The 25321-nt window shown below is 42.6% G+C and overlaps 1 protein-coding gene and 1 pseudogene across 2 annotated transcripts in view; both read right to left on the bottom strand.

Annotated features, from left to right (window-relative positions):
- ARFGEF3 (ARFGEF family member 3) overlaps positions 1–25321 on the bottom strand; it is a gene marked incomplete at both ends in the record, with an annotated part of 132042 nt that overhangs the window by 93902 nt on the left and 12819 nt on the right. The gene's annotated exons all lie outside the window — the stretch shown is intronic.
- Positions 15976–16652, bottom strand: LOC308439761 (elongation factor 1-delta-like; annotated as a pseudogene). The gene has a single exon. The product of its transcript is annotated as an elongation factor 1-delta-like (transcript).

The raw sequence follows: 25321 nt of genomic DNA, 5'->3' as shown, positions 1-25321 counted from the left end.
CACTGTAGGCAAAGACTTCCCTGGGCACTGAACCAAGCGAATCTGTCCACCCACTGAACCAACATCTGGTGCCTATAATGTGCCAGGAAACCTACATGAGCACAAGCCGACACAGAACAGGACAAAGCAGGTGCCTTTGTTTGTTCATATTTAAGATGAACTAGAAAGAGAGAACTGTTCTTAGCATGGGCTGTTTCCATTTTGAGTTTTGTTTATAACTGAATTGTAAAATAAGCCTACATATCCTCAGGTCACATTAGAGAAAGCTTGGGTTCAGAAAAGTCTTGCAGCCTAACTCGATCTGACACCCTAAAACAATTTTTTCGTAACATCCTTTTATATTACAAGTGCAAAGTAAACCTCTAACAGCTGCTTCTTAACCTTTTTAAAGTCATGGATATGAAAAAAAAATCCAGGACAAAAAGGGGAGGACAGAGGGGAGTTGTATGTTCAAAGTACATTAAACACATAAATAAAACGTCCTTGTGAAATCTAGCACCAGGCACACTGGAAACAGGCCAGTTCATTGAAGGGGCTGGGGAGACAGAAACATGGCTGCGTGAAGAACGTGACAAGCATGAAGCCAGAGTTCAGAGACCACGAAGAACCTGAGCAGCTATGGCCACCACCCATAATCAATTAGAATACAGAGACAGAAGGAAAAACTGACTAGCTAGAGTAATCAAGTGTTCCACTTTCACTCTACTTCTGTGGTGAAACACTCTAACCAGGAGCAGTTTAGGGGAAGAAAGGTTTATTTTGGCTTATAGATTACAGTCTGTCGCGGATGTAACACAAGGTAGGGGCTCAAGCAAGAATTTGAAACAGAAACCATGGGGACACTATTGCTCATGTGCTTTCTACCCCCTTCCTCCCTCCAAAAATTCAAGTGCATATGTGTGCGCTTAGGTGGATGTATATGTACTACATACATTCAGAGGCTTGCAGAGCCCAAAAGAGGACATCGTACCTCATGGAACTTGAGTTCTAGGTAACTATGAGTTGCTTGATGTAGGTGCTGGGAGTCAACTCCTAGATCCTCTACAAGAGCATCAGATGTTCTTAAACTCTGAGCCATCTCTCTAGCCCCTTAGCTTTGTTTTATATATCCCAGAACCCTGACCTAGGGCATGACACTACCCACAGTGGGCTAAGGCCTTGTCCTGGCTAATTTTATGTTACTATGACACACGCCAGATTTCATTTAGGAAGTGGAATGTTCCAATTGAGACGATGCCATCAATGTGTTGGCCCTTGGGCACACCTGTGGTGCATTTTCTTGATTGGTATGGACCCAGCTCACTGTGGACAGTTGCTACTCCAGGGATGCTGTCCTTGGAGCTATAAGAAAGCAGGCTGAGAAAGCCAGGAGGAGAAAGCAAGTAAGCAGCACTCCTCCACAGCCTCTGGATCAGTTCCTGCCTTGAGTGCATACCTGACTTCTTTTGATGAAGGGTTGTGATATGGAAGTGTATGTGAAATCTGCCCTTTCTTCCCCAAGTCGCTTATGTTCTTAGCATTTTTATCAGAGCACTGAAATCCCTACAATGGGCTTCCTACATAAATTCACAACATAATCCCCACGACATGATCTGAGCACTCACTACCGGGGACTCCCTTCTCAGGGTGCTCTAGGCTGTGTCAGCTGACAGTCAAAATCCACTTGGTCATAGAGTGTGGCAAGCCCTGAATCAACACGAGAGCCAGCTTTAGGAAATAAAATGGATAACAGCTGAAGAAGACCCTCAACGTCAACCTGGGGCCTTCACATACAGCTGCTCCCAAGTACCTACACACATGTGCCTAGTATGTAAACACACATCACACACACATTACTTAAAAATAAACAAGTAAGTAAGTGAACCTGGCAAAACACTTTCTTCCAGACAAGCTGTATTATTTAGTCCCTAATTCCTGTGATAAAACACTATGACCAAGGTAAAGAACCTATAGAAGGAATGATTTACTTGGGGCTTAAAGTTCCATAGGAATAAGAGTATATCATTACCACTTGGGGGAATGGCTGCAGGTCGCCATGGCAACTACATCTGGATGCTGAAAGCTGAGGGACCACAAACAGGAAGCCAGTGAACTAGGGATGGTGGGAGAGTTATTAGACATTAAAACCATGCTTGATGACCCACCCGACCAACAAGGCCACACCCACTAAGCTTCCATGAACAGCACCAGTGACTGGGAACCAAATATTCAAGTACCTGAGAATGTGGTGGGCATCTTATTCAAACCATAACAGGAAGCAATGTATTATTTTCTAGACTAATGGGCTCCTCCTCCCAGTGGCACAGGGATCCAAGCCAACGCACCGAAAGGGAAGAACAGGGTAGAGACGTAAGGGTCTGAGTCAAGGACTGCCTTGCTAGCTTGGCTGGGCTTTGGCTTCTGTTGCATAGCCTCTGACAAGATTCTACATCAACAGTGGGGCACAGATTCGGGGATGGCTGATTGTCCTTACAATCGAGGCCCCTCGGGCCCTCTTATTCTACAGTTCTTGAGTCGTCTCTGTCTCAGACCCTTCCTCAGCTGGAAAGGAGCGCGCACAGGAAATCGACAGAACTCACGGGGCACCGATTTCCTCCCCTGCCCTGTGCTATCGATAACTCCCTCCCCCGCCTTTCCTTTAGTAAAGTGAGTTTAATCAGAGTGTGTGACAGGCCTGTTAATTGGGGCCGAGGATGAGATTTATAATGAAGATGCAATGCGGCACACACTCATCCCCCTTGGACTTTCAGAACACAGATTAATCATCTTTTGATCTTTCTAGATGCTTGCCTCATTGGGGAAAAAAAGCACAGGAAAGCCAACGTTCATTAACATTAACCGGCCACTTTTTATGCACGGGCACATGCAAATTCTTGCCTAATTAACTGTAGACGCAGGCCCCCGGTTTCCTGTCCTGACATGCTATTATTCCTCGAGAAATAATTAGCAGTACGCTAGTCTCACACCGAAGACATTATCCTCTGACATGGTGTCTGGTCATGTCAAGGAGACTGACCCTGTCCCCTCAACTGCTCTGTCATAGATCACAGACCAGTTTAATTGGGCTGGAAGGCAACAGAGGACAAAGGCAAATTTAGGAAGAATGGGAGAGAATTACAACATGCTAGTAATTACCTGCAGCCATGAGAAGAAATAAGATATATATTTCTAGTGAAACCACATTTTTTTTTCAAGGTTTGAGCTGATTCTTTGATGCTCTGGGTGGGAAGCATCAACAGGACCCTTTACATTAATAAAGTATGCTTGTACAATATTAGGACTCTGATAGGAGCCATATGTTAAATCAATATATGATCCTGCTGAAATTGGCAGCTTTTATATACAATATGCTGTGCTTTCCTACTTCATATTTAGCTTGAGTACAACACATAAAAATTAATGACAAAACCCAAATTCATATCTTATTGGATTAACAACTTGAAATTGTACAAACTGAAAGTAACAGATTTACTACATGCTTTGGACATGGGTTGTTGCTGCCAAAAACTCATGCTAGTTGGGTCCCCAGAGCAGCGATGTTGTGAGGTAAGGCTGGGTAGGGAGCGTCTTGGTCACTGGGACAGAGCCATCCTGAGGAGACTAATTCTCTCTCTCAGGTCTAAGTTCTGGTTTTCTTGGAAGCAGATGAGTCATTTGTCCTTGTCATGTCTTCCCAAGATGGAAGTGCCCAACATTATCAAGAGAGGCCAAGAAGATGCCAGACCCATGATTCTGAGCCTTCAGAATGGTAAGGACAAATAAATACCTTTTGGTCCCTCGCAAGTAGTCTGTCATACTGAGAAAACAAACAAACAAAAATAACAAACTAAGAGGAGGTTTAATTGTATATATATATATATATAAAAGAAGTTAACTGGGCTAAGGACTCATGGCTCCAGGGGAGAACATCCTATTTTTCTTAAGCTAACCAAACACAACATTAAACTGCCTCCTGCATTCTAGTGTGTCTCTCAGCTCTCACCAGAGAAGCGTCTTTCTTGGTAGATCAATACAAAGACTCCTGATCAAGTATGAAGTAATGGTGATCGAGGACAAAGAACAAGAGACTTCGGAGAGCTGGGAGAGATGGGGTTCAGGGATCATCAAGGAACAGGAGGTAGAAAGGCTGTAAGAGCAAGAGCTTGGGTGAGAAAGGTGGGGACAGGGAAAAAGTTAAAAGGAAAGAGTTGGCGTAGATTTGATCATGATAGAATATGCTCAGGTCTGAAATTCCCAATTTTTGAAACAGGTATGCAAATGACTACCATGCTGGAAATGGAGATGGGCATAGCCCATAAAGACCGTTTTTTAACTTAATGACATTATAAGAGGCTACAAGCTATAAGTGAAAGTCACTGCCATGATCGTCCCTAATCTGAGTAGAGGTTTTTCGGCCTCCTGCTGTCAGACTCTTGCTTCATAAATACAGGTGCTCTAAGTGGTTTGTACCAACACTGGTGAATTTCCACTGGTGAAGCTTCTGCCTGAGTCAGTCCCACAGAGCCACTCCGAACTAAATTGGCTCTTTAACTCCCTGGAGTACAGTGAGAACATTTTCATGTTATTTCTGTCCTCAATTGTGTTGGATTGAAATTGTTTTTTGTCAGTGTTATTCCTTTTCCTTTATATTTAAAAATAAAGATTAGATTCACTTGTCAGAAGCTATTAGTCCTTATTGACATAGCTTGGATCAACATAAAATCTGTTTCCTCTCACTGGCTTGCAAGATTATTTAGCAAGCTTATTGCCAGTTATTAAGTTGAACATATGAAATTGTCATTTCTCTTAGGTCAGAAAAGGTTGAACGTTGGCAACTTCAGATGATTCAGTTTAGTTCAGAAATCCTAAATAACACGGGTATGCTCATATTTTTACCTCAGTGTTAAGGTTGCATTATCCATCGTCTTCATACAAAAAGTCCCTATGTATAAGAATAGCTACACTGAAAATGGATCCAGCTTTTGCTTAAGAAAGAACTTATTAAGTTTAGGCTGACAATGGGCATTTCCACAGGGAGATGGCTTCTTTGGTTTTTCTTTTCATAAATACGTTCTGTGTCAATCTTATTTAGTAAGTATAGCAGATACTTTCATACTTGGAAGAGAATGTTTTCTGTTGTCACCAGACCTGGCTCCTTGTAAAACGTCCCCTATATCATTTCTTTCCCTTGTTCAGCTCACAAAGCTATAAGAGAACTCACTTCCACATATACAGCGTATGAGGAATGGACTCTTTCTTATATTCCTTTCTGGAATTTGTGAAGTCTGCTCTTCTGTCAATAAACACCCCTGATTACAATGTGATATGACTAAGGTTTATGAGGAGTTTATAGTTCCAGAGGGTGGGTCCCCGACCACCACTGTGAGGAGCACGGTACACGGTAGACATGGCGCTCACCAGAGTAATCAAGAGCTTATATTCTAATCCGAAAGCTTGAGGCTGAGAAAGCAAATGGGGAATGCTGCGGGCTTTGGAAACCTCAAAGCTCAATCCCCAGCAACACACCTCATAACCTTCTCTGAACAGTTCCATCGACCAGTACCAAGCATTAAAATGCGTGAGGCTTTCAAGTTCTTTTCTCACTCAAAACAGCATGCCACATGATAAAGCAAGCTTGTCAATCATCTGAAAATTTTCAATGTTAGATTTTCCCCTTCCATTCCCTTCGCAATATGTATTCCCTGTCGAACTTTGAAAATATCTTCAGACAAAGTAGAAATCAACATAAACACAAGACTATTTTGCTACAGCATTGTGAAAGAACAAGAGATTTGTCACTTCTATTCTAAAATTCTGTTCTTTCAATATTTGAGAGTCAGAAAACGAGTAAAGAAGATAATTGATAGGGGAGAATCAATTTTTAATTAACTCTGGAAGAAAATTCATGTTGGAGTACAGCTTGGCATTTTCACTTGAAATCTAGCATTATCAATATTATTATTTCTATCATAGGATATAAATTCTATATTATCATATAGAGAAACTATATATCCAGGTGACAACAGCTGACATGATGTCTATATTATTTCTAAGGATGACTGTTCTGTAATCTATTTCTGACAAATATTGAACAATAGTGTAACACTAGGTTCTGACTTGACACTGGGCATAGAACAGGAGGAAGAGAAGGTGCTGATCCTGTTTTATGTGGCACACCTTCCCAACACTGCTGAAGGTAAAATATCTGAGAAGTGCTAACAAGGCCATGTAAGGGGCATCTGTGTAAATAAGCAAATGCATTAAGAAGGCCAGAGCCAGGGATCATCTCACCTCAGAGAACACAGCCCAAGTCCTGGCTGTATACTGGTCTTTGGGCCAGCCATTGACCACTTTCAATCAGAGTATTTGAGACAAGGGGGAATGACAGTCGTGGGAGTTATTAGATCTTTCATGTGCCCGGCACATTAAATGGCTTAGTGACGAATCAACAAACAAGGACAAATATTGCTTCCAGTTGATGCTTAAGGAATCAAGAAGAAAGACAATCTCCAATTGGACATGAGGTAGGACTTGCTCCTGGCCATTGGCAGCCTTCATGCCTAGGTTTTTGTTGTGGTTCTTTGTTTGTTGTTGCTGTTCTTTTTTTTTTTTTTTTCTGCCCATCTTGAGGAGTGCTAGATTCAACAGCTCACATAGAGCAGAGCAATCAGGTGAAGACTCCTTGTGAAGAAACATCCATGAATAAGCCAGATAGCTCTCCAGGTATTGGCACGTGCCACACCAGGCCCGCCAACCTGAGTTTGGTTCCTAGAACCCACCCACATGACAGAAGGAAAGAACCAGTTCCCTAGTTTTCTTCTGACTTCTACATACATACACACAGAGAGGCATATGTGCACATACACAATAAATATAATAAAAAATTAAAGATATCCTTCTTTCTATTCACTGGAAGTCCATTCTTGCATTTCCTGCCATCTGCTCCCACACCCCTTGACTCAAACATTTCTCACTGTGAGGCACTGTAAACCATTCCTCTCCTCCATCAACACACTAAACAATTCACTGCGGAGATACTTTTTACAGCACCGTGGAAAAAAGTTCTTGCCCTTATGATCTTCATAAAGACTAATGTGTCAGTATTTGTCAAGAATTCAAGGATATTAACTTTCTTCGGACTATGACTTTCTTCTCGCATTTTTTTTTAAAGAAAATAATTATAGAGGTAGCAAGAGACTTTTACTGCAGGATCATTTGCAACGTAAATATGGTTAGATCATGGCAAGTCCATAGAAGGGAATAGTGAGTAATAGTAAGGTGCTGTAGTTGTTATTAACGAAGGAAAATACCTGGATTTAAAAACAAATCACATATGTATACAGAGTGGAAGAGGAAGGATGAGAGACTGGAAGGGAAGTTTCAACATCTCCAAAACGTATTTCTGTCCATTGGAGATTGGAATGATTCTGGTTTTATGACTTTTGTTTTTAGTTTATTTTTGAGACAGGTAGCCCATGCTGACTTATGATGTTAGGGGATGATTTCATATACTGTGCATTTCAGATGCTAATTTCTGTGCCCAGAGATCTAGTTGTAGTCTGGACCATTGGCATTGCATAACCTGTCTCAATGATATGTAAAAATTGTTTTTCATCACTTCAGATTGGCTAATCAAGTACCGATCAGCCAATAGCTGAGCAGGAGAGGAGAATAAGACACAACTTGTGATCTCAGTAGGGGAAAGGTTTTTCCAAGTGCACATGAGAGAAGTGAGGAAGATGAGAAGAACCAAGAGCATTCGCCATGAGGCTGTGTTGAGAGAGCAGTTAGGAGGAGACACATGGATCAGAGTGAGCCAGGACAAGACTCAGAGGACAGATAATGGAGCATGTGTCTGAGAAATAGTCCAGGCCAACAAAGCCAGCCTAGGATAGCTCAGAACCTGCCCAGCTTAGTGCTTGCAGCTTATTCATGAATATAAGGTCTCTGTGTTGATTATTAGGGGATAAGTGGGGTGTAGGAAACCCTCTAAAACTGCATTTACATTATGATTTTTGTCTTCCCATCATAGGCTCCCAATAACAGAGAGGACAAGCATGGACCACCGTTCTTTCTACATTGTAAAGAATTCATGGTTGCTAAAATGTGTTGTTTGGAAAATGATGGTAGAAGAAAAATGTCTGTATAGGTTTCATCATAGTTTTGACTTAAAAAAATCACACTTTCAATCCTACCTTGGCTGGATCCACAGATACAGAAGGCTGCTTACTGCTTTAGAATAGAGACCATGGCATTCACTGGCCCTTCCTGCACCTGCAAACACTCTCACCACCTTCCCTTCCTTGGTTTTTCCCTGACCACCATGTCCATTTCTAGCATGGCCATTGTCTAAGTTCTCTCCTTGTCTTCTCGGTCCATCAAAAGCTGTACCATAACCTTGGACCAACTTCCTCTTCTTCCCTCTTAAAACAAAATCTCCTCGTCGTTTTTCAAAGACTTACTGAATTTTGTCTTTTCCCCAAATCCTTCTTGACTCAAACTAGGATTGCATGTGAACCCAACACTCAGTTCTTAGTCCTATTTCTAACGTAAATTAAGTGTATTTAATGTAATCGTGTTCCCTTCTAGAATACATCTCTCTACAAACATGCATGCGGGCTTCATATGAAAATGCTAACAGCATGAAACATACCTACAGAAAGTTGTTCTGCCCTCCCTAGTTTATGGAAGCACATGTATTCTGTTAGTTAATGACCCCTTTCCATGATGAATCACTCCAGCTGGTAACAGAGTCAGGGCTCTGCCAGGATTTCAGCAGGAGCTCAGCATCCCTCTGCTACAAAGCGGTAAGCTGAAGCACAGGAAAGACTTCTAGCCTCAAATCTTAGGCAAGAAGAGAAAATGATTAGCATTAACATCTGTTTATATGCTGATAACATGCTTAAATATGTAGCTACTTTTTTTTAAAAGAGTAGCTCTGTGGCCTACGTGTCTTCCAGAGAAGTCTCCCCAGCCAAGGACAGGCCTGTTCTGCTTAAAAGCAGAACAAAACAAATCGCCTTAGAGAAACATTGATTTTAGGCCCTATTAATAACGTACTAGCCAAAAAGTGGAAGCCTCAGTCTGTAGAAAAAACAACAAGTGTATAGCACCCACTCAGAGTGGGGTACACCTAGACCTTAAATCAGTAATAACTCAAGAGCTAAGAAGATAGTCTTGTGGCAATTTTTGGTATTTAAAAATCATTATGTCTAATCTTTACACACAAAGAAAACTTTGACTATTTCCATGTTACGTTTTGTCTGACATGTACTTTATGCTTATTGTAACTAGTAAGATTTTAATACATACTATCAAACCTTTAAAAAAATCAAGTACTGACAAAAATATGTTCATATAGTTTTACACCAAAATGTTTTTAAAAATCTGTACATGTATCTCTCTCTTTCTTAAATAAAGTGGTAAGAAAAAAAAATAACATACTAGCCTGTCAAAACTCTCAATAATACACACACACAACCAACAGAACTTTCACAAAGTAAATGTGCCCACAACAGAATGGTAGGCTAAATGTGAAGCAAGAATTCTGTCAAGTAGAAATTTCTAGCACTTGTAGATAGTGTTCATGCTTAAAATCCCCTAAGCTTCTTCAAGAAAAATCCATAAAACAGGAAGTTAGCCCAGTGGTACAGCCCTGAAATGCTGGCTCCTGGATAGCTGGGGGCAGGTAGAGTGCAACTTCAAAGCCTGTCGAGTCTACAAAGTGAGTTCAAGATCAGGCTGAGGAACTTGGAAAGGACGTTGCGTTAAAGTGAACTGAGCATAAGGATGAAGTTCGGTGGTTGACACCAGCCTAGAATGTCACTGGATTCCACCCTAATTCTACTTAAGGGGGGCAGAGACAGTGACTGGGAAAATGGCTCCGTTGGTAAGGTGCTCGTGAAAACATCTGACTGGGTTCAGTTCCCCACCATCCATGTAAAAAGCCAGGCACAGTGACATGTGTTTGTATTCTCAGCACCTGGGAGGAAGGGACAGGAAGGTCCCTGGAGTTTGCTGACCAGATTGGTCAAGAAAATTCGTGTATTCCAGGTTCAGTGAGAGCTGTAATCTCAAATGATAAGGTGGAAATGTGATTGAGTTAGATGCACAATACCAACCTCTGGCATATCCATAAATACATTTACAGACACACACCACACATACACACACACACATGTATACACACATGTACACACACATAGGCATACAACAATAACAGTAAACACTTAAAACAACTTCAAGAGACAGTTCCAGTCATAACATCATCATAATTGCATTAAAATTGGTATTCCTAAACAACCAATAATTTATAGGTAAGAAATAAGATTTTTAGTAATATGGACACCTATAATAAACACCTGGTTTAGTCTACTATATACCCAGGCAGTACATGAAATATTAGGTATATAACATAAAACCCCCAGACCAGGGAGGCGACAGACGACTGATAACATGAAAACACACGGTCAAGGCAGGCCTGTATTTTATAGTCACTAAAATGGAACATATTCTGGGGAAACAAGGCAAGCATCTTTACAGATGTGGTGACGTTTACTTGACCTTGAAATAAAGAGGACAGAATGAGCCTTGGTCAGCCACAGACAGAAACGAGGAAAAACAAAGTTACCAAGTAGGTTCATGCATAAGTTAATGTCCTATTGGGACCAGATGGGGAGGCTGGTGAGCACAAGAGTTTGACACGGTGAATGTGAGCCAGGGTTTACAGGGCTGCCATGCCAGGGAGACGGGCTATGGGCCAGCTGAAAATGAGGAGCTAATGGGAGATCTTTAATCAAGGGGATGATATGATCTCAGACATCATCTACAAAATGGAGCCTTGCTTACAACATAGAGAACGGGCAGAGGCAGAAACGATGGGGAAATCAGTTTAAAAGCAGTCAGGGTCACACTCAGACTCTCACCTGTGCAAGTCCTTATTTTCTTCATCTAAACCAAGGGCGAGAGAGATGAGTCAGTAAAGCACACATAAGAGTAAGGTCTTGTCATTAAGGACTTAATTCAGGTCTCCAATACCCGTGCAAAAGCGGGGCACCATCGCATACACCTGTAACTCCAGTGCTTGATATAAGAAGGCACAGACGATTGATCCCCAGGTCACTGGCCAGTCAGCCCAGCCAAGTTGACAAGCTTTGGATTCCATGACATATCTGCTCTCAAAAAAATAAGACGGAGAGTCAACAAGAAAGACACCCCATGTTACCTGTGGCCTCCTTATATGCACTCTCTCACACTTTTCTCTCTTTTCCTGTTTCTTTCTAACACACACGCATATATGTCCCCACCCCAAGTACATATATACATACCCACGCAAATTCTTAGCATACACAAAATAAAAATATGTAACGGTGGACATTATGCAGGAAGAGCTGCTGTAGGCACGTGGGTTTTCCTGTAGATCAATATGAACTTCCGGAAAGTAATATTGTTTAGATAGAACTCCTGGATTGATTTAAATAGTTTTAAGAAGTTAGAGTAATTGGTGAAAAGTTTAAGGAGATGGCTTAAATTATAATAAATTCAGACTTAAGAATGAAATGGGGCCCATCCCTTGTAGTGAGGGCTGAGTGTAGGGTGAGCGTTCATGTGTTACACGCATGTAGTTGTTCTTGGAAGAGGAAAAATAGGCTTGGACATTCATTCTAGGCTGGGTCTGAGTTCCTGGGTCTTGTGACCTAGGGGTGTGGCCACAGGCACAGGTTTCAGTGTGCACAACGAAAAGTTATGAACAAGAAGTAAGCAATTCTATTGAGAGTGTAAGGACAGAGAACACACGATTAGCCAGTTTAGCTGAACTAAATGAGCTACAAACTGAGACATAAGATAGATGACGTTTCTTGGCGAATACAATCATCAACAGCTCAGCATAGGGAAGTCGTGCTGCTATAGACCGGCTGGCTTGCACTGTGTTAGTCAACGGGAGAATGGTTGCTTTGGGCTTATGTTGAACTTGTGGAGAGAAAGATAGATGGGAAATGTTTAGTTAGGTGTGAATTTCCAAAGAAGAACACATAATCAAAAGTCCTGTCATAATTTCCTGTTGTGTAATAACTTTAATCTGTTTTGAAGAATATGTTTTTGTGGTGGTTGCTTTCAGAGAATATGTAACTTGTGTCTATGAGGTGATCTTTTTCTTACATAGAGAGCTTTGTTTTAAGGTATAAAGAGGCTAAGAGGAAAAAAAAAGTTTGTTGGAGCTGTTTGTTGAAGCTTGTTCCACCAAATTTATGTATGCATATAAAGTGGTTGGATCATAGCTCCATCCACTCAGAGAGAGAGAGAGAGAGAGAGAGAGAGAGAGAGAGAGAGAGAGAGAGAGAGAGAGAGAGAGTGTTTGTATGTGTATGTGTGAAGTTATTGGAGCTTGTCTTACTGCATCCAGTCAGTATGTGTGAGTGTGTGTGATTTTCCCCATTGGTAGCACCGTCCTCCCCCACTGGCAGCACCATCCTCCCCCATGGGCAGCACTGTCATACTAGTCAGTCCCCAGCCACTGACTCCACACTCAGCTCGCCTCAGTTTACCCTGTGGTATTCAAGCTAACCTAACCTTTGGTAATGTAACTAATATTACTTGCCTGGAGAAGTGTTGTAACAATAGAACAGCATACTAGTCAGATCCTTAACTGACTTCCCAAGGCCATCCTAATGTTCACATTACTCCTCAAACCCCCTAGTTCAGCTACTATTTGTCTGCTGTGCCCCTCGGGAAATCTCATGGATAGAGATACAAACACTTCAGTGTTCAAACCCCACCAACAGCTGCTCGTGTATGGCTCTTGCACCCAGGACCACAAACACCTATGGTACTGCATGCCCTCTGAAAGACAGCTGGATCAGAGGCTCAAATGTGATTTCTGGGAGGGCCAAACATTGTCTGAGCAGTTGGTTCTTGAGTATCGAGGATATAAAAGGAAGGTTTTGGGGGGGGGGGGGATGTGGTTGGATCTGAAGAAAGCAAGAATGGAGTCACTGATGTGTAACATCAGGGCGGGCTCCATGACACTCAGATATTAGAACAGTGACGATACAAACACAGTGAACACACCCTACAAATGGTTATCGTTAGGAAGCACAGGAAGGACTCTACTCTGCTAGATGGGCCACACTGCATGTATATCACGGTCAGTGCTTGCCTACAGAAATGGAGGGAGGAAATGGGATCCGCAGATGGCATAATGGGGGCAGAGTGGATCTCTCCTGTAACACAGTTTAGGGGAACACATGAGAGGAACAGGACTGACATCACTGCAAACTGAGTTCAAGATTTTTGGGGGGGGGCATCTGACTGTTGACAGCGTGGAACTCGGGAAAACCTTAGAATGACCGATGTAGAAGTGGTAGCTGAAGATTTAGATGAAACATCTAAGGGAAAGAACAAGGTATAGAATAAAAGAAAAGGATGGGGTTCTGAGAAAACTCTCTCTAGAGAGTGGGTGAACAAAAACAGGGCGTCAGTAAGGAACGGACAATGAACATTATCAGGTCAGTGCCAGAAAGACACGGGTCATGTATCCATGGGCAAAGCTAGAAAGTGGAAGAGTCCAGATCAGAATGTAAGGACCATACAGCAAAAAGGCACTTCTTCAGCCTTGGCTACCAACATATTCTCAAGAGAATTCATGCTAACCTGGGGGGGGGGCATCTACAATACAAAAACAAACACAGGTGCTCCTAGGAGTTAACCAATATAATGAACATATATGCCATGTTAAATTGCTCTATCCTATCCCCAGAGCAGCCTACTGTGACAGCCAATGAATGCAATGATCACCACTTCTAAGATGGGGGCACTATAGAAAGAATTGCATTCATCTGAACAGCAAACTTCCATGTAAGATGAGCAGGCATACAAGGCCAGAAAATAGAATCGTCTACATCTCTCACTCTTCCGTTGACTTTTATCTACAACTATGAAAGTGTCAGCATGGGGCCATTAAATTTAGCCTCAGATATAAATGCTAAGTGTCTGGCTAGGCTGAACATGTGGAAAGGCTAAGAATTCCACCTCAGGCTTTAGTCCTAAAATCAAGATGAACTGTCTCATTCAAGGCTAGCGATCACTCACCAGACATATGGTTAGCACTTTAAAACTGTTCTCCCAATTTATTCTCTCACCCATCTTCACAAATACCGCTTTCCTGAATGTTTCTGCGTATACTGATTGCATTTCTAGGACCCTCCTGGAAGGGTTACTGCCTCCTCAACTCCAGGGTATGCATAGGATACAGAGTCTTGTTATACTGGAAGACGGTCAGATTACTATTGAGGAAACACATTCATCTTCTTTGGCTTGTAATCAAGAAGCAATGAATGTCTGTGTGAAATCTGCTGCCAAGCAAGTGAATGGTCTTAATTCCACAGTGTCATGCTGCACTAAAAGCTGTATTATGATTTGGGTGTGAAGAGTATCCCCAGTCTTATGTATTAGAAACTTGGTCCCCTAGTGAATGTTAGTGTTCTGGAGGTTCTAGAAACCTTAGAAGGTGGGGTCTAATTGGAGGAAGTAGTCATGGGGGGGGGTGGGCCTTGATTTCTGCAGTCAACAAGGAGTTGTGGGGGAAAATGTCATTTGCCACACATTTCCTTACCGTGCTCTTCTGCCTAAGTGCACAGGGCAACTCGGGCAGCTATGAGCCAAATGAATAATTCCTCATTAAGTTGTTCTCCTGGTTACTAAGGTCAGAAATTCACAAAACCAAACCTTTGCCTCTAAAGAGGAGGAACTATCCAGTATTTTATTCTGGTTTTTAACCAATTATTAAGACCTTAACTGTGATAAGGCCAGTATTTAAATGACTTTCCCAGTTCATTGGTACTTTAACTTGATAAAATTTTAATGGCCTTTGGATTCTTGTTAAAGAACATAAACATTAGGAAATGTTTCACACACACACACACACACACACACACACACACACACATGCACATACATACACACCCACAAGCTATACAGGATTATATACTACAAACCCCAGTTTTCATTATATATTTAGAAAGAAACAAACCAGATATTAAGAGTCATTATATGTAAGGGATGTGGCGTTCACATCTGTTAGTCACTGGTACTGTTTAGATTTTATCAGCCTTGGGCAAATTATCCCCCCAACTCCGGTCTCATTGTACAGTGGGGAACAAAATAAAACCTTCCACATGGTTCCAGTGACATGAACTGAGTGTCAGTTACAGTTTCCAGGATTTTTCACTTTCTATAGTAAGGATGTCCTCAGTTCATACCCCAGCAACAGCACTTCTGTTTTAATATATGTATTCTCTCTGTGTGTGCACGTGCGCATGCGTGTGTGTGTGTGTGTGTGTGTGTGTGTGTGTGTGTGAGAGAGAGAGAGAGAGAGAGAGAGAGAGAGAGAGAGAGATATTAATTTCTAAGTAACTTAAAGTCAACACAGACCAGAGACCTTTTTAGCATTTTGAAGTTATGGCTGCTGTCCTCTATAAAAAAAAAAGTTCTTATTTCTTTCTCCAGGCACTGAAACTCTTTCAGCCATCATTAGAGAGGTAAATCCCACCAAATAATTTATTTTGGCAAGAGACATCAGAGAACAATGATGTAAAACTTTTTTTTCTCCACAAACTGTAACTTTAGGCAAAAATATGCTTGGGGATTTCAAATCTTGGCTATCCTGTAAATTCTGTACAGCATGCACATTTACAGATAGGTATTGGGTAGGACCCAGAGGGTTGGCTTAGCTCCTTATTTAACGTGCCACACACTATACTTTCCTCCTTTGTCCTGTAAAGTCAGCTGAAGACTTGCCAGGAAACAGCTGACTCAGGTCCAGCACTGTTTGATTTCAAGACAAGAAGTTCTCATTAGAAATTCAGTGTTAAACCTTAGATTTCCTCCCCACCCCCAGCCCCTGGAGACTCAGTCTTTAATCTCAGCAGGTCACACACATGGAACCACACACTCTCACTTTCAAAGCTTGTTGGCACTGTGACACTCTGCACAGGCTCCTCAAACTTCCTCTTCAAGCAAGCCAGTGCCCACTTTGTCATCCTCCACCACAACCGGATCTGCAGCTTCCGGATACCACAGCCGACCAGGAGGAGCTTGGAGCACCCCTCCCCCATCAGCCCATCCAATTGGATGGAACGCACACAAGTCTCTAGCTGGGCCATGTCTTTCTCAACATCCCACGGTTTAATATCCAGGAGGATAGAGGAGTTGGCACCAGTGTGGGCTGCCTGGCCTTCTCTGCGTTCTGGTGTAGCCACTCTTCCCACAGTCGGGCAGCCTCCATCTTTTCCTCATCACTGCCGAGCAGGTCAGCATCACTGTCGTCATCATCCTCTGATGGTGTGGCTCCTTTCTTGGGTGGGGGGCTCCACTTGACGAACAGGAGAGACATGTTGGGACTGTGGCTCGGTGAATAGGTGAACTCTTCTCTAGAGTGCTCAGCCTGGCCTCCAACTTGGAAATGGCCTGCTTGCTCCATGTCTCAAAGGTTCTGGCTCTCTACTTCCAGACTGGCAATACACACAAAGAGCTCACTGAGGTTATACTGTCACCATTCTCCCGATGGGAGCCAGTGGTCACAGTCCCGTTCATCGGCTTGTAGAACCCCCTTTCTGCACTGTCATATTTAAATTTGGCAAACCAGATCTTTCATGCACCAGAAAGTTTGTAGCCATTTTTCTGACGCCAACCGAGGACGCAGCAACCAAAAACTGGGATTGTGAGCCCAGGACTGCCAAAAGTTAGATACTTTTGCTTTGCATTGCCTTAGACACAATCTCCCCATTGCTGTATTACCAGCAATGTGCTACTTTGTCACACTTACAATGATACCCAACATTATGTGACTACATGAATGACGTTGTCTGCATTAGACTTCTGTCTGAAGAAAAACAAATGTGGCCAATATTCTGTGTTTGTATGTGATTGTACATGTATGCATGAGTAAGTGTGTACACATATGCAGGTCTCTTGCCTCACCCTGATGGTGAGGAACATAAACACAGTTAAAATGACCTTGGAAATTAAGCATGTTCACGTGCATGGGGCATCCACTCATTGACACTACTCATAACCTCCCCAGGGACACAGAAGGACCCAATGTCATGATTAGGCTAGAATTACTAGGTTGTCCCTGAAAAACCAGAGATCTCTTCTGCTGGGTTGCTAAGCAGCTTGGCCATCCACCTAGAGGCCAAGAGTTTTGAGCAAGGAGTCTCCTGGTTGTGTTTAAAGTGGAAGGTCTACTTGAAAGTGGAGAACCAAAACACTGTAGAAAGTGGAGGGGTCTAGTCCAACTCTAGGAGATTAATGATGTAGTCCTACCCCCCCATCCTCCCCAGAAAAACACACCCAAAGATACAATCTTGACACGTGTCTTGGCTCCTTAATGAATTTCTACGGTGAGCACTGAGATATGAAAGAACTCTGGAAGCAAACTTGAGGTACATGCAAGAAATGGGAACCCAAAGAAATGAGAAACCATTGAGCCACTGGTCCTGGCTCCTGCCTTTGTAGTCCCTGTGAGTCCTAGTTCATAGTTCAAGTCACCTTGCTTGTACAATGGGGAAGATTTCCTCCGCTTTCAGAAATGTGCCCAGCAGGCCACCATGACTCAGTGGAATGGCTTTGTAACTTAAATACTCCATTCAGGCCCCATTTATAAAGAAAAGCAAACATTTTTGTGGCCACCTATATGCATGTTCCAATAGATTTTCCAAGGATGGAAGATGAAGAGATAGGTAGGAACAGTGATTCCTATTACAACACATCTAAATGTCAGGTAGTCAACAAATACACGTCGAAGGCACAGAATGTGACAATGGTCACACTTGTATTTGAAATTACACTTGTGTTTTAGTTGTGAGATCTCAAGCTGGTGATCTTCCCTACTCACACTTCAGAGTTCTCATTAAAACCCAGGCACAAGGAATCCTTGCACCCACTGTGAAGTTGGACAACACAGCACATGATGATATAGGTGCAATTCCCACGATGGAATAGCACATCGTAACTGACAGCTTTCAGTGTTATGGGTCGTATTGTGTTAGAGGCTGTGACTGTAAGGAGGTGGATATTGGATTTAAGTGGAGAGAATGTAAGTCAATAGGTTATTCATGTAGGTGGGACAATACTGTCTCATGTGTATGCGTGTTTGTGTGTATCTATCCACATGCCTGGGGTATAAGAGAGACCATCAATATGCTACATCTAAGACTCATACCTCACGGATGCCAGAGATGGCTCAGTGCTCCCCCTTGCTTGAGCAGAAGTGCCAAACATTTGCTCTAGAACCACTTCCTTATCTTGTAGAAGAAATAAAAAGAAACTGGAGGCAGACCATCCAGATATCTGGCTGCCACATTCATCCAGGGGTGTCTAACTTTTTAGTTACTGGGACACCTTAGATGAAAAATGTCTTGGTTCATGCATTAAAGTAAGGAGTGCCCAACCTGCAGCTGTGGGTTTCTGGAGCACACATACATATTTTCTACTGTGACGCAGAGACACTTTGCTTTCCATAGTCATGATGAGACGCCGGCCAAAAGCAATTTGGTAAGGAAAGGGTTCGTATGGGTTACAGATTGCAGCCCATCCTTGAAGGAAGCCACATATTCCATTGACTCCAAGTTGCATCTCTATATTCCACTGTCTGAAGCCCACCAAGGCTTCCAGCAAATACCATATTTCTAGTCTTATCTTCCACAGCTAGCTTTCTTTTCAAGTTTAATACTATGTGGTGGTGAACCTGACAGCACTCTCCAGTGCTTGGTGACGGGAGCCCTATACTCAGACCCCAGCCTCTGCCCTCTCCACTGTGGTCCCACCTCTGTGACAACAGCGGACACTGCATACAGTTCCCCGGTTTTATTCCTCAAAGCTGCCTCTGAGATCTGCATACAAAGGCCCTTTTGTGTTTGAAGACTTTTCTCCCAGCTGGCAAATATAGGAAACAAACAAACAAACAAAATTGGGTTTACAACAGAGAGCAACCAACCGAGAAGTTATAGCTTCAGAGGGGGAAAAAATCTTCTAAACATAATGATTTCCTTTGATTGAAAAACTAAGTTTGCTCTGGCCCCAAATAGAATCTATTCTAGATGCATTTTCTCAGCTATGACCTATCAAAGAGCCTGCCTCATGTCTTCCCTCACTGCGTGTACAGTTCCACTCCTCCTAACCCACTGGTGGAATCTTTTGCATTGCCGCCGTGGTCTCTTCCCAGGGTCAAGGCGGCAGAAGCCTGGAGACGTCAGGGCTGCTTATTTAAGTACACACATTCTCAAGCTTTCCCAGCGGGTATTCACATCGATTCCAGACCAGAGTCTTTTTCATCTTGGGGATTTTTCTGCCTTCTGAAGAGGAAAAGTCTATTTTTGGCCATTTCCTGGCAAAGCCATATATATATATATATATATATATACATATACTAATATACATATACATATACACATATATATATACATATACTAATCTTGATCACTCTAATAATTTAGGACTTGACTCTTGGTCTGAATGCAGGACACTCTTTTAAAACTCTAGCTCCTGAAAAAAATGCACTGAAATTTGCCTTGATGAAAGGTATAAAATGCATATTTCGACATTAGAACATTATATCGTACTCATTAGTGATGGTAAAATAGCACTTTTTATTTTTCAAAAAAAAATTTCAGGGATGGTGCTTCATCAAACAATTTTCTATATGACGTTAAGTTCTCTGGATCTTAGTTCTTCCCATAATGAGGGGGGAGGGGAAGGGAAAGGAGGGAGTAGATAGATAGAAGGGGTATTACCTTGCAGTCCTTAGCAATGGGGCTTCTGGAGTCTAGCTTTCCTGAGTCTGCCTTGGGCTGGCTCACAAACCTCCTTCTCCACTTCTGCTCTATGGCTCACCGAACCTCAGAGTTTGGGCTACCTCATGGGGCCAGGGAGGGTCCCCCATGTAAGGGTCCCCCAAACCATAACTAAGTTTGAAAATTGGAAGCTTGTGTTCTAAGATACCCCAAACTTAGATGGGAAAATGTGACCCATTTTCTAGCCTTTGTAACAGGTGTCTACAAAAGAGTGAAGAGGAGAGACAAACATTCCTGAGCCACAGACAACATGGGGCTGATGAACTCAGTGACACACACACACTACAACCCACTTCTATGGATTAAAAACAATTTCTCAGAGGCATGCTTTGAAATTAAATCAAGGATGTTGTTCCTAAATTACCTATACAATTAATTATGAAAAATGCACCTAGAAAAGCCAACATAGCATAAATCTTACCCTATTTAAATGACATAAAAAGGGTTAAGAAATAAAATTTTCTTATTTTTTGGATGGGAGGTTATATCTACTTTTAAGAAGGCACACCTTTACAACAAAGTGTTACAAGAGCATCAAACATTTGTCATAAAGAAAGGATGCGCACCCATGGTTCCCCAGCTAATAACTTGATGACCTTCTAAAATACCCACCAAGGCTGGTGATTCCTCCATCTTAGCTTGGGTGGTGTCTGCATTTCTTTGCTACTTTATTGCTTTGACTAGTGAAGACTGCATCATTTAAAAAAGTTCTTTGAGGTTGAGCTATGAGCCAAAAGCTTATAATTGAGGCTAATTGCAGTTTTGCTTATCAAAGGGAATGAGGAAAAAACATGAAACAGCAGTACCGGTTTGCCATGGACAGATATACAAGGAAAAAGCCGCCTACACGTTAGAGAGCATCTAGTGTTGTCATGTAAGTTGAGTCAAAGGCGACAGGAATGCCCCATCTTCCAAAGGGGCAGGAAAGGAAAGGAAGCAGTCAGATCTAATTTAGAAGACTTTTCAGCCGTGGCATGACTAAAGACCACTCTGAACGCAGGAGGCTTTGCCCTTGCATGTGAGTCATTTGTACCCAACACTGAGACGTCATTTTTCTTACCTATTTAGCACAAATTGCTTTGGGGGTGCTAGACCTTTTTTCAAACAAGGTTTTATTGAAGGGCTCCCCACTGGTCCCGAGAAAAGCAGACAACGCCCCCCCAGCCCCCACTCCCCTTCAGACTAAGGGATAACTCTCCTAAAACAGAAAATTAGCCAGGCTTAGGATAACCAATAGTTCACAAAGATCCTATTGTATATTTTTCCTCCTGGTAAAATAGCCAGCAAAACTCAACAGAGCTGGGCTCAATAAAGCCCCAACCACGTTTACATTTGTGTGACTCCACAAAGAGAAGTCAGGTGTGGCAGAGAGGAAAGGCAGTGGTAACAAACGTGACACGCTCTATCAGTGAGCTTCCGCCCAGAGGTGCAGTTGGCTGGAATCTACCAGGAACAGTGCAGGAGTCGTGTAGAAGCCCTGCCCTCTACATACGCCAATATTGACTCTTCAGTTATCTGAGCTGGTGGCCTGGCCTGGGGTCCTACACTGCATCCTTCCTTCCTCTGCTCCACCAGCGTCAACAGGCACCTCTTCACTACATAGGAAAGGCAGGGACTAGGGGCTAGAAAGATGACCCAGTAGGTAAAGCATCTTGCTATGCAAGCATGAATAATAACCCAAGTCCAGATCCTCAGAGCCTACAGAGAGCCGGAAGTGGTTTCACTTCTCTCTGGTTTCAGCCACTCCTACAGCAAGAGGGAAACCCCAGATGTTTGACAGGCCAGCTTCTCTACCCTGTCACACTCAGCAGGAAAACAAGAGACACTGTCACTAACACTCAAGGTTGCTGTCTGACTGCCATACATACACAAATATAAGGAGAAAAAAGGGGGGAAAGGGGCAGGGGCTACACTGATTGGATCAGAACAGGCTCCCCACAGTAGCTGCAGAGATTTCTCTCGCCATTTTAAGTCATGCTCCTTCCCGGTTGATGCAGGTAGGTGTTCCCAATTAAAACTAAAAATAAAGCAAAACAAAGGATGTCATGAGTCACGCAGCAGTTACTCCAGGGCTCAAAGCATGGGACTAAAAGTAAAGAGGTCAGCAAAGCACAAAAGCAGAAGGGAAACAGTACAAAGAACACAGAGGGATGACGGATGCTTCCAAGAAAAAGTGCTGACATCTGCACTTCCTTCCGCCTGCAGGAAAGACCAATAGGTTCCTAAGACAACGTAAGGAGGGATGTGTGTGTTAGCATATCAGCTGCAGGGTAAGTCGGAACCTAACAGGTACCCTAAAGCGGAAGGGGGAGTGTGGAAGATACACAAGGGCAAACAGGAAGAAAGAATACGGAATCCCTTTGGACGTAAACCTGGCAGGAGAAAGTAACTAAGCTAATGGTTCCAAAGACCCACAAAGAAGGACAGTAAAATGGTGGCTGAGCTATTGCTGGAGCTCTGGGTTTTCCTCAGTGGGGTGCTTGAGGGTTTCCTTGACAGTCTTAGCGCTATTAGACCGGTATGTTACAAGCACCCTGGACTATAAGGAGAAGGCACTTTTGTATTTTAACAGGATGGGAGGCAAAGTCTTTATTCTTTAAAATCAGAAATATTACACATGGAATTCATGCCGGGGGTTGGGCTTTCACTATTCCAGTCCTTTCCTACCCTTCATTCTAGAGCCACTCATGAGCTGAAATAAGGTGTATCTGCCGCAGGTGCCCCGTGTTTCATATGCCAAAGCTACTGAAGCCAGAACAGCTGGTCTAGAAGTGTTTGATTTAGAGTCCAATGTTAAAAGAAAAAGACTCCAGGAGGCCAAGAATTTCTCTTCGAGACCTACTGAGAACTGAAGAGATCACAGTCAGCATCCTCTGGCATCCTGTGGATCAGGGTCCGGACAACTACCATTCCCACCCCACCACCAAGACACATTCCACTGATCAGGGATTTCTTGGATCAAGTAGAAGTCACAATGTCTGAATCTACTCAGCTGTCAGTGAGTTGGGTATTGGGTTTCTGAAACTATTCTCTGAGATATACTTAGTCAGGAAGATATTAAAAAGTCCATTACCAGAGCTGAGATTTGATTCTATTGGAGATTCCCCTAAAATATTTTTTTAAAAGAATCTAGAAGATGAAACACACAGTCCCTGAAATGAATAAGGAGAAATTTGGAGAGGCCATGTCATCCCCCGAAGGTTCATTAGGTACTAAGCTGGGGGGCACAAAAAAAGATGAACTCTTGAGCATAGGATCTGATCACTGAACCCCTAGATAACTTATGATGTGGTAGATAATCCCTGAGGTATCTGGGCCTATTTAGACAGCTGTATAGATTCACACAGAGTCATGTAAGTTAGAGTGTTCAACTCACTACTACCCAAATATGGGGTCTGCAATCCATTGAAAAGATGAGAGACTGTACAGAGAGACAGAGAACTAAGGGGCAGAGGACATTGGGAAAATCTCTGACAAGAGCAACCCCAGGAAATGGTCTGCAGATCAAGACCCGTCTGAGAGAAGCAATTATTATCATAAAATCGTAACAAAAGGCTCATGTGTCAGGCATGAGCTCCCACCCTTTTAACAGATGAAGAAGATAAAGTATAAAGTCCTCAGATTTTCATTTAAGCAGAGTATCTGAGTATTCAGGTATCTGAATAGCCTAGCCCTCATAGGAACTTTTGAGCACGTGATGCCTGGAATTCTGGGGAGTCCTCAGAAGGTATATCAGTGCTAAGGCCGCGAGAGTTGAGAAACTGTCGGTGGTTGTTGGCTGGTTGCTGTTGGTTGTGGTTGTCAAGTAGCCGTGTGCCACCAGAAAACGGTGACAGTGATTTGCAAGAAGCTCAACGTTGCTAAAAGGAGGCCACCTCAAGGGGGATTAATCTAGGTGTTCCCTTCTAGTTAAGACTACCACTGGTCCTGAAAGTCAGCATTAAAGCTACCAGTAGTCTGGTCTGCAATATGACCAAACTAGTGGCAGCTTCAATAGTAACTTTCAGGTCTTTTTAATAATTGGATCAAAAAAGTAGATCCCAGTGTAGCCTTTTGGCTACCTTATGGATTCTTTTTTCTTCCACCCCTTTCAGCCTCCTAATGCTAGATAGAGGGACAAAATAATAGAGGTGAAAGGGGGATCATTATCATTAGACTACTTCCTGCTGATTGGGACATCAAGTTCCTTGGGGCAAGTTTGATTGCCATCAGGATATCTAATTTCCTCTTGTTTCTTCTTTGCACACAACAACTTAACTAACACCAACCATCAGCAATCAACCAACAACCCACCAACAGCTCCCTAACTCTGGGGGCTCTAGTGTTTATATGCCCTCTGAAGAGTTCCCTGACTTCCAAATGTCATATGTTCATAGAAACTCTCTGCATTGGTCAAAATCATGCCCCTGCTACAGCATGGGGCAAATGATAGTCAGCTGCCACGGACAATTTGAAATAGCCCTATATCCTATACCTGGGTTTAAAATGAAAACACGTTCATACAACATTTCTGTGTTTTTAAATAAGCCAAATTTCTTACTACAACCTACAATAGAACCAGCGACTGTGAGTGGCGGTTTGACCTGGCCAGAAGTATTTTACACAGTTGATGGAAAACAATCTAACTCTTTGTAAAACAAGGAAGACTTGAAGATGGTGACCCTAACCTAGAGCACAACATGCACTATGGATAAAGGGACACTGCAGTAGAATCTTAGGTTCTATTCAGCCTTCCACAGACACAGATAGGACCTCAAGTTCCAGAAGAGGATAATGGGCACAAAGAAGAAGAGTCTGCAAACACCACATGGCAACTTAGGGACCCTGAATGCTCACCTCCAAGGTCAAAAGTAAGACTAATGGCAAGAAAAAGATGAAAATGATCCTCTACTAACAAATTTAGGAAACAATCCAGAGGATGTGTTCATTGCACCTTCCTGCATAGGCAATGTCTCCTTAATTTCTACTAGGGTGTTCCTCCCCTAAAATGTACTATGCATTCACCAGTCACTTAAACCATGCATATTAATTTGCACTTAGCCTTATATTAGAAGTCTTTAAAAGTGACTGCTCAAGTGGGGGAGGAAAACACAACACAGGACTCTCAAGGGTTCAGTATGTGTAGGCTGATGTCAAGGCGATACATGATTGAACAGTAGAGAGTGGGCGGAGACAGAGTCTGGTAAAGCAGAAGTGGGAGATTCTGGAGGAGGCAACATGGAAGCAGACATGGATGTTTCTCTCTCTATAGGGATAAGGTTGTTATGATTATTTCTAAGGGTTTTTATGGGTCAATTTATCTTATCTAGGTGGTAGTTTATATCTTTGTCAACTGGTTGTAAGCTTGTTGTGTAGAGGGATTGTAGATTGAGAATTTAACATATAAACCTGTTTGATAAGTTATTGATTGTCGAGTTGTGACTTTACTGGGCTGTGGAGGACAGTGTGTGAAAGCAATGGCTGAGATGCAGCCGGAACCAGCAGTTCCAGCA

This window comes from Micromys minutus, assembly GCF_963924665.1.
Source record: "Micromys minutus genome assembly, chromosome: 30".
In the NCBI taxonomy this organism is placed as follows: Eukaryota; Metazoa; Chordata; class Mammalia; order Rodentia; family Muridae; genus Micromys; species Micromys minutus.
This window is presented reverse-complemented; position numbering and strand designations above follow the sequence as displayed.